This window comes from Ovis canadensis, chromosome 1 (genome assembly GCF_042477335.2).
Source record: "Ovis canadensis isolate MfBH-ARS-UI-01 breed Bighorn chromosome 1, ARS-UI_OviCan_v2, whole genome shotgun sequence".
Classification (NCBI taxonomy): Eukaryota; Metazoa; Chordata; class Mammalia; order Artiodactyla; family Bovidae; genus Ovis; species Ovis canadensis.
The window spans coordinates 99,858,233-99,869,225 of NC_091245.1; positions in this window are offsets into that span (position 1 = coordinate 99,858,233).

The following is a 10,993-nucleotide window of genomic DNA, read 5'->3' on the forward strand; positions in this document are numbered from 1 at the left end:
TTCTATTGAATTATTTTTTGGCCGGCCCTCTGAATTTGTCCTAAAAACTGTGCCTGGAGCAAAAGAGAGACAGCATCGCCCTCTAGTGACTCAAAGCCAACCCCTGTGGTGCTCTGGAAGCTTTCCTGGACATCTAGGCAGAAGCACATCGCCAGAATGGAAATAACTCCCTTAGAACCTCTGACTTAAATGGCTTTAACAGTCGTTTTGCCCAAGTGGTGAGGTCTCCACATATCCCCCTGTTCCCCCTATCCTGCCAGCCAGTTTCCTGTACAGACAAATGAGGACTGACTGTCTGCAGTGTCTAGCTCTTTTTTCTTTTAACTATATTTCAAGTTGATTTACAGTGTTGTGTTAGTTTCCATTGTATAGGCTTCCCAGGGGGCTAGTGGTAAAGAACCCGCCTGCCAATGCAAGAAATGTAAGAGATGCGGGTTCAGCCCCTGGGTCGGGAAGATCCCCTGGAGAAGGGCATGGCAACCCACTCCAGTATTCGTGCCTGGAGAATCCCATGGACAGAGGAGCCTGGCAGGCTTTGGTCCATACGGTCGAAAAGAGTTGGATACAATTGAAACAACTTAGCACATAAATATATGCTCTTTTTAATATTCTCTTCCATTATAGATTATTACAAGATATTGAGTCTATTTCCTATTCTATACTGTAGGTCCTTATAGGTTATCTATTTTATATATAGTCGTAGTTGTTGTTTAGTCACTAAGTTGTGGCCAACACTTTGTGACCAACTCTTTGTGACCCCATGGACTATAGCCTGCCAGGTTTCTCTGTCCATGGGATTTCCTAGGCAAGAATACTGGAGTGGGTTGTCATTTCCACCTCTAGGGAATCTTCCTGACCCGGGGATTGAAAATGCGTCTCCTGCATTGGCAGGCAGATTCTTTACCACTGAGCCACCAGAGAAGCCCATATATAGTAGTATGTATATTTTAATCCCAGACTCCTAATTTATCCCCTGCTCTTCCCCTTTGATAACCATAAGTTTGTCTATGTCTGAGTCTATTTCCGTTTGGTATATAAATTCATTTGATTCATTTTTTCATGTACATCGCTTCTGTAAGAAAGCTTGTGGGTTGGTAAGTCAGCAGATGAGGACTGGAAAGAAAAAGGGAATTCTGATGTCTTTGTTTCCATTTCAGTCCATTTAGCCAGGTTGAAGCAGACTCCCTTTCACTTGTCTTAAGTCCAAATAAGTAAATAAACCTCTCAAATCAAACACCATCACATATTACTCCTAAGGAATAATGAATTACCTTTTTAGGTAAGGGAAAGAAAGGCCCAGAGAATCCCAGCCAAGCCTGAGGTGAGTGGAAGGAGGCAGGGAATAAATTTTGTTGACTAGGGAAAGGTCTGGGTCTTGAGCTCAGAAGCCAGTCTAGGGGCATCGAGCTCTGTGCGCCTAGGTCTGTGCTGTTCCCGCTGCAGACAAATGCTCTCCTGCTGCAGGTCGCTCTGGGACCATCGGAGGCTTTGCCACCACACTGAGGTCACCATCCTCCCAGGACCTCCTCTGGCTCTGACAGGAGGAGGTAAGTGGAGGGTGGATACCAGAGGACAGCTGGGGTCCGGCTGGAGCCGCCCCTCCATCAGAGCGCAGAGCTCCATCAGAGGGCAGAGTCTAGACCCATCCTGGCCAATGCAGAAGCGGGGAGTGAGAGAGGCAAAAGGAGCCAGCCCGTTTCCATAGATACGGATTGCAGTTGCATTTTATGACAGCCGTGCCGGCTGCGTGGAGAGGCATCGCGTTTGGATGCCTGGGGACCCGCTCGGAAGGAAAAATGAAGAAACAATTCAACAAAAAATAAATTCCAAGTGGCTTCCCTCCCAGATTCAGGCCAAGAGGCCCCTGTGCCCTCCAGGGAGGTTCCTATTTGAAATTAAGAGGGGGAGTCATTTGCCTCCCTGGAGCCCTGGGTCATGCGAGCAAAGCTGGCCATGAACTGCACTTACCCACTAGCGGAATTCCTGTTTTTGGAGGATTTAGAACTCCATCTCTGCTTTCTCAAACCTCTTCTCTATCCTTGGCCAGCTTTCATGAATAAGATAAAATAGGACCTGTTACCAGAATGTTCCTCTAGCCAGTTTGGGGGTGTAACTAAAATGCCTCTGTGTATCCCAGGGGCATATGTGAGGCCCTCTGACCATGGGAATGCTGGAGTGGGGGGCGGTTACAGGTCCCTCCTCTGGGGCTCCCACGAGCCTCCCTGTTATGTGTCCAGAGTCCCTTCATGCCTGTGAGACTATAACCTGGCTCTGACCTATTTTGATGGACAGCCTGGGGAGAAAGGGCCAGATGTCTGCAGAGACTGGCCTCAGCAAGTCATGTCAGAAGCACAAAAGTTAAGGGAAACCCCAACTTCCTCAGAAGCCGCAGAGTATCTGAGGAAGTATAGAGACCCAAGGTAGCCAGTGTTTTGGAAATGGGTAGCCTTTTTCCCCAGAGAAGGCAATGGCACCCCACACAGTTCTCTTGCCTGGAAAATCCCATGGACAGAGGAGCCTGGTAGGCTGCAGTCCATGGGGTCGCCAAGAGTCAGACACGACTGAGCAACTTCGCTTTCACTTTTCACTTTCATGCATTGGAGAAGGAAATGGCAACCCACTCCAGTGTTCTTGCCTGGAGAATCCCACGGACGGGGGAGCCTGGTGGGCTGCCATCTATGGGGTCAAACAGAGTCGGACACGACTGAAGTGACAGCAGCAGCAGCAGCCTCTTTCCCAGCATTACCTGGGAGGGTGGGATGGGGTATTAATTGGCCAGAGAACTTCAAACTAAACTTTCTCAGGTCTTTATAACCTCACAAGGTGAGAAAGTAAAGATTCCAGGTTCCAGATGACAGGACACTGTGGTGCCATCCTCATGGGAGAGGCTCAGGAAGAGGCAATGGGAAGGCAACATAATACCTCAAAAGGCTGACCTGGAGCCATTTAGCAGAGTCTGCTGCTTAGGGAGTACCAAGGCAGTGTGTGTGTGCATGCTAAGTCGCTTCAGTCATGTCTGACTCTTTGCGACCCCATGGACTACAGTCCACCAGGCTCCTCTGTCCATGGGATTCCCCAGGCATGAATACTGGAGGGGTTTGCTATGCCCTCCTCCAGGGAATCTTCCCAATTTATGGATCAAACCCATGTCTTTTATGTCTCCTGCATTGGCAGGTGGGTTCTTTACCACTAGTACCACCTAGGAAAACCCAGTGAGTACGGCAATTCCATTGCTGTTTTCAGAGGGAACGCAAGTCTCCCAACATTCTGAAAACTTCATGCCCTATAGGGCCAGAGAAGGTGATGGCTTTGTGGTCAGCTCTTTGTCCCCACACACAGTGCTAGCTCAGGACTGAGTCCCGTATCTGAAACCTACATCAGCCCATCATAGCAAGGTCACTTTCATTAACCCCAAGGGATCCTGTTCTATCCTTGTCAGGTACTCTCAGTGGACATTCTCAGGTATCTTCTTCTCCCAAGAGAGGAAGGAAAAAGAGGCAAGGGATCATCCCTGGCAGGATCCTCTATGTACAGCCTCTATCACTCCTCACCCTCCATCCCAGAATGAAAGTGAAAGTCGCTCAGTTGTGTCTGACTCTTTGGGACCCCATGGACTATATAATTCATGGAATTCTCCAGGCCAGAATACTGGAGTGGGTAGCCCTTCCCTTCTCCAGGGGATCTCCCCAATCCAGGGATCAAACTCAGGTCTCCCGAATTGCAGGTGCATTCTTTACCAGCTGAGCCACAAGGGAAGCCCAAGAATAATGGAATGGGTAGCCTATCCTTCCTCCAGGGGATCTTCCCAACCCAGGATTTGAACCAGGGTCTCCTGCATTGCAAGCAGATTATTTATCAACTGAGCTATCAGTGAAACTCAGGTCACAGTCAAAATGATTCTTAAGAGCAGACCACGGCTGGGGCTTCTCTTACAGCTGCCACAGGTCTGAAGGAGTTAACAGTCCCCCAACCCCTAGTGACCCATCGTGAAGGCAACTATGGGAGCTGTGAGAGGAGAGATTTCACCCTGGCCTCCTCTGGGCAGCTCAGCCTGCAGCCTGAGAAACTCGTCTTACTCCCAGATACAAACCATCCACTCCCTGAAGCACTCCTTCCCTTTCCCCCTTCTACGTCTTCATCTCCTATCACCTCACCTACTGCGATGACTCTTCGTCTGCTTTACACTCGTTCATATATCTGTTTACTGAAAAACCACATTGAGTTCTTTCATTTGCCCGGCCTTCCTAAATTAGACACAAGGAAGACACATTTCCTGCCTCTCAGAAACCTCATAGACTAGTGGGGGAGACAGAAACATAAATGAGTTATTGAAAAACAAAGTAGATAAGGTCAGAGACGGATTCCCGGAGAAGGTAAAGCCCAAACTGAGCCTTAACAGATGAGTCAGAGTCGGGGGAGGGAGGATGAAGTAGAGGGGACTGCATGGGCAAAGGAAAGTAGGCAAGAATCAGAGTGACATGTACTGGGAACATGTAGATCATACATGCTGAAGGTCAAGTGCAAAGCTCTGATCTGGGAAAGATGGGCTGGAGTAATAAGCAGGCTTCAGACAGCAGAGGGCCCCGTTCACCTTGTTAAAGGGCACAAGCTTCATCCTGCAGTGGTTCTTTTCTCTCTTTTTTTAAACGATTCCAAGTTTCAATTTATTTTATTATATTATTGGAGTATAATTGCTTTACACTGTTGTGTTCATTTCTGCTGTACAACAAAGTGAATTAGCTGCATGTATACATATTCTCCCTCCCCCTTGAGTCTCCTCCCACCCCTCTAAGTCATCACAGAGCGCCAAAGTGAGCTCCCCGTGCTATGTCGCAGCTCCCCACTGGCTGTCTGTTTCGCACATGCTAGTGTATCTATGTCAGTGCTCCTCTCCCAGTTAGTCCCACCCGTCCCTTTGCACCTCGACCCTGAGTGCATATCTGTCTGCTCTCTACCTCTGCATCTCTATTCTGGCTTGCAAACAGGTTCATCTGTAGCATTTTTTAAGATTCCATATATATGCGTTAATATGTGATATTTGTTTTTCCTCTTTCTGACTTACTTCACTCTGTATGACAGACTCTGTCTCCATCCACATCACTACAAATGACCCAATTTTTTTTTCTTTTTATGGCTGAGAAATATTCCCGTGTATGTATGTACCACATCTTCTTTAACCATCCATCTGTTGATGGACACTTAGGTTACTCCCATGTCTTGGCTGTTTCAAATAGCGAGGCAGCAGAGGGCCCTATTTGCTTTGTTAAAAGGCACAAGCTTCATCCTGAAGTGGTTTTTGAACCTTATTTCCTGGAGCTCCTGAGAGGCAGGACTTGGGGCCCATCACCCCCGACCCAAGTGACTCAAGGTTTAATTTGAAATAAAAATATGGAACAATACCTCTATGTGCAACCTACGGAAGGGTTTTTAGTATAGGGAAGGCCAAATTTGTGTTTCAGAAAGACCTCTCTGGCCTCTGGGTCCCACTTCCAACCATTCCTTAGGGAAAGTCTATTGTTTAAGAAAATCTTTGACAGTAATAAATTATTTGAAGCAAAAAATGAAAGCTAGACTGTGATAACTGTTGCCAAACTTATTACATTCAGAAGAAAATGAAATAGGGGTCCCCTTTCTCCACTTGGACGGCAGACAGAATCATCTTCGTCAGCTCTCTGTGTTGATGACGCCATCTAGTGGTATGAGTACACCATTACCCTAAAAGGAACCAAGATTGCTTCCTAAGAACCTTGGTGTCACATTTGTAAAATTCCCTATTTTCTTATTTAATCCTCAAAATATCTCAGTAAGGTATGTGCCATTTTTCATCCATGTTACAGGTCAAGAAACAATGGAATTTATGGGAAATAATGTTTCTGTTGAGTCTTCGTTGGATTAGGAGCCATGTTAGATGATTTACAAAAGATTGGCATTATCCCTACTTCAAGGATGAAGAAACTAAGTCCTTAGTGATTGAGAGATCTGCTATATTAAGCCATAGACAATGAAATTTTTCTGCTGCCATAACCATACTCTTTCTAATGAATCTGGTCAGGTTCAACCCCCTTACTTAAGTCAAAAAGAAATGAAGTAGCAGTAAAGGAATGAGAAAGAGGCAGGCTTTTTTTGGAATTGTGGGTAACTGTCCCAGACTATAGCTATTTTATTTGCCACCAAATAGAGGGTGGGGAGAGAGGCAAAAAGATAAAGATAAAAGTTGCTCCTTATAAAAGGGTAGACAATATGACTGTAAAACAGAAAATAATAACATTCATGCTCTCTCTTTCTCCACCCACCCATAATACCTGAATATAAGTAAAAAATCAGGCATTCAGAACGATAAGGAGGCAAGACAAAAACACAAAAGGACACAGATGATTCCTACATTTGGTTTCCTGATTTGCAAATCAGAATAGGTCCTTTAAAATGGTGATGATGATGAAATCTGTTGCCACTTACACCAAGTTGATAAATAAAAATGGTAGAATTTCTTTATCAGTAAAAAAAAAAAAAGGGCCAATAGAAAAAATAAAGAGGCTAAAAACTAGAAGGAGAATAGACAGTACTCATATTGCTCTGACAATTCAGTTTTTTCAAGGATCCAGGCTTAAATGCTGAACTAAAACAGAGTCTACTCTGGCAACTTTTTTTTCCTAACTGATTTCCTGAATTTTAATGAGACATAGAGGCCTTTCCAAGCCCGGCGCAAAGTCAGGAACCATAAATTTTCAAATGAGAGATTCAATTATATAAAAAATATAAATCCTCTGTATAGCAAAACATGCTAAAAGCGAAGTTACAGAAATCACAAGTGATAGTTTAAAAAAAAAGTTACAACATACATGACAGAGAAATAATAACCACAGTCTATAAAAAGACCTTATGAATCAATAGGGAAAAAGCAAATAACCTGTCAAAATTGGACAAAGGATATGAGGGGGCAACTCAGAGGGGAAAAAAAAGCAAATGGCTAGTAAACATGTAATGAGTCACTTCATCTGTCTAGTAAGCAGAAAAATGCGAATCAAAAAATACTTTCTGCCCAGCCTATTGACAAAAAATGTAAAGACAGACAATAGTAAGTGATGGTAAGAATGTTTCATGAAGTGCCTTCTCGCAACCTATATCTAGAACACTGGTGCAGTCTGGCTTGAGAGTAATTGGAAGTATCCCATGAACTTAAAAATTTTACCTATCTTTTGAATAACCTATTCTACCTCTAGGAATACATCCTTCAAAAATATTCTAGCACATGCTGGAATATTGGAATATATGTATTCCAAAAATATCTATATGTGAGTATTTACTTTTAAAATTTGTAACAGCAAAAAAAAAAGAAGAAGAAGAAGAAAAAGAAGTGAAGCAACCTAAGTGTCCTTCAATAGAGAACATACTGGACAAATTTATAAGATGTGCTTTTGATGAAATACTACTGCAGACATTAAAAGGATGCCATTGCTCTATATGTATACTTCAAATATATCAAGATATATTAAGTGGAAAAAGCAAAAAGTGTCTGAGAAAACACATAGCGAATTGTCAAGCATGGTTACAGTGGTCATGGGGAAGAAGGGGGTAAAAAGAGATCTTTACTTTTTATCTTATAGACTCCTATATTAACTTTTTTTCAGTGTGCAAGTATTCATGCAATACATTTGTGGTTTTTTAATATGGATATATGCCAAGAGAATTCATCTATTTAGAAAATATTTGCAGCTATGTTGGTTGCCCAGAACAAGCAAAAATAATAAAAGTTAAATACACAGATAGTAACTGGTTAGGACAAAGACCAGAGACCCCAAATGCTCTGAAAGGTCAGCACTGTAGTACTGAATCTCCTAATTAAAGGAGACAAGATGAGCAGCCAGAGCAAACACGGGCTTTGGAGTCAAGCAGATGTGATTTCTGTTCTTGCCCTGCCCCTTTCTTTCTGTGACCGTGAGCAAATTACTTAGCCTCACTGGGGCTTGATAAAATGAAGATAAAAAGTATAAAAATGTTTTTATCCCCTTCTGATTTATGGTATTATAGACAGCTGTTGTTGCTGTTTAGTCACTCAGTCGTGTCCAACTCTTTCGAGTCCGTGGATTGTGCCCCCCAGGCTCCTGTGTCCATGGGATCCTCCAGGCACTGGAGTAGGTTGCCATTTCCTTCTCCAGGGGCTCTTCCTGACTCAGGGATTGAACCCACGTCTCCTGCATTGCAGGCAGATTCTTTACCACTGAGCCAACAGGGAAGCCAGTATTACAGATGGAAGATGGGCTAATATGGCAGCTGAGAGCCATCAGGGAACTCACAAGAGTTGTGTTTTCTGGATAGACTCAAAGAAAGGTTTCTAGGGTTTTGTCTTGGCAGCAGAGTGTCAGGAAAGGCAGTGGATGTGGGAGAAGGCTATAGAAAAAACATTCTGGGTACCAGGACTGGGATGATCAATTCTAGTAGCGGGGGCTACCTCCAGCAGTCTCAGAATCACCTGAAGGGCTTGTTAAAACAGTTTGTTGGACTCTCACCCCAGAGATTCTGATTCAGTAGATCCAGGCTTGGTCCAGGCTTGAGAGTCTGCATTCCAGAAAGTTCGCAGGCAATGCTGATGTTGCATGCTTAAACTATAGTGCTGATGCTAAAACTACAGTTTCAGGCCCACTGCCCTAGAATATCAATAACTGCTCCCACACCAGTGAATTTTAGGCGGCAGCAGCCTCTTTCCCTACCCCTCCGCTGAGATGTTGTCTCTGTGAGCCTCTCTCGGGCACCTAGAATGCCAGGACGCCCCCTAGGCTCACCCCTGGCCAGCCACCAGCCACTGTCTGCGGCCTGTGCTCCTCTTGCGAAGATGATGGGGCAGCCGAGAAGAGCCCAAGACTTTGAGCAGGGAGAGGGGAGGAGATGAAGAGAAATGCCCAGCCCCGACCCTGGCCCGGGTCCTGTCTGCTCTGTGTGCTCAACACAAGGACGGGAAGTGTGTCCCTCTTCTGCCTAAGCAGATTGGGAAAGATAACTTTGTTAGCAGAAGAAGCCGGTCTGAGGGGTCGTGCTCTATAGAACTGGCACAATCTGCTCTCATGCATGAGCTGCTCTGCTCAATAGAGAGCCCAGCCTTGTCCTGACAGCTCGTCTGTGCGTCTGTGAGGGAAATCCTCTCCCCAGTGAAAGTGCCCCCGATCCACCCTCCACCCAACCCTTTGCCCCTTGGGGCACAGGAGCCCTTGAACTTCAGCCAAATAGCTGTGATGAAGAAGAACTTCTGTCTGATGACCAAGTTCGCCAGGGAGGACGCACAGAGAGAGCCATGTGGATAACAAGCAGCAGTAAGTATCGATCGCAGTGCTGGTGAAGCAAGGGACCCTTGACCTCATTCCAACAGTATCCAAACCTTCCTCTTAACAGTGGGAATATGTATCCTGATAGCTCAGACGGTAAAGAATCTGCCAGCAATGCAGGAGACCCGGGTTCCATCCCTGGTTCAGAAAATCCTCTGGAGGAGGAAATGGCCACCCACTCCAGTATTCTTTCCTGGGGAATTCCACGAACAGAGAAACCTGGCAGGCTGCAGTCCATGGGGTTGCAAAGAATCGGGCACGACTGAGCAACTAATATATACGTTTATCAAGAGCTTCCTGAATGCCAAATACTGAACTCAGTTTTACGCACGTTGCTTTATTTGATCACTGCAACTCTTTTTCGGTGGATATGGGTTCTCATTTTTCATAAGAAAAACTGAGGTGGAGACATGGAAGTCACTGACACAAGCTTAGGCTGTGTGCTAGTGGCAACAATGACACAGTCTCATTCCAAACCTTGGCATCATGGCTAGTCAGTCTCCTACAAGATGGAGGCCCCATCCCAAGGCCTGCTCTGCGGGGTGGGGGCTGGGAGGCCAGACTCCCATGGTCCCGTCTCCTTGAGCAGATCTGCACGTGGTAGCATCCCATCGCGGCCTGTGCCTTATGCGTCTTTGTGCTCCCAGCACAGTGCCAGGCAGAGTGACAGCTGAGCAAAAAGTATGATGGCTCAATCACTTTGCTGTACACCTGACACTAACACAGCATTGTAAATCGGGTATCATATAAATTTTTTTTAATTTCTTAAAACCTATAAGGGCAGAGAATCAGAAAAAATAGATTTATATGTATGTATGACTGAATCACTTTGCTGTACGCCTAAAACCAACACAACTGTGTAAATCAACTATATTCCAATATAAAATTTTTAAAGTTTTTTAAAAATGTGTAAGGAAAAATAATCTTCAAAAAAATTTATTTATATGTATGTATGACTGAATCATTTTGCTATACATCTAAAACCAACACAACTGCACAAATCAACTACATCCCAATATAAAATTAAAAAGTGTTTAAAAAATCTATAAGGGAAAATAATTTGCAAAATATAGATTTATATGTATGTATGACTATGACTGAATCACTTTGCTGTATACCTGAAACTAACACAACATTGTAAACCAACTATGCTAAAATTTTTTAAAAATTGAAATTAAAAAAAGTTTTTTTTCAAGTGTGTAATGGAAAGGAAGGGCAAATTTGCACATCGGATGCTGTGTGGGATCTCGTCTCTTGGTGGTATTATAGTTTTAAAGACATGCAAGCGAACAAACCCTATGTGGACAAATAATCAAGAGACAAAAATTTTCATTTCCCAACAATTTCTGTCCTTGCCTACTCTGATTCAGCCCCTCGGGCCTGTTGCTATGGCTGACAGCCTTCCCTCAATACCCCACAGCTCCATCCCTTCAAAGCAGACCTTTATAGTCTGTTCAAACCTTATGTTCTCAGTAAGTTCTGTGTCAGTACCACCTCCCCTCCCTCTGACTCTCCCAATCCCTCGACTTTGTCATATTTTTTTCATACCTGGTAGCACTTATCAGCTTCTAATCTACTAAGTGATTCCCTGGCTTTTTGTATTTAATGAGTATTAGCTGCCTCTCCCACAAAATATAAGCTCTGCTGTGACAGGGATCTTTGTTTTATTCACCAAA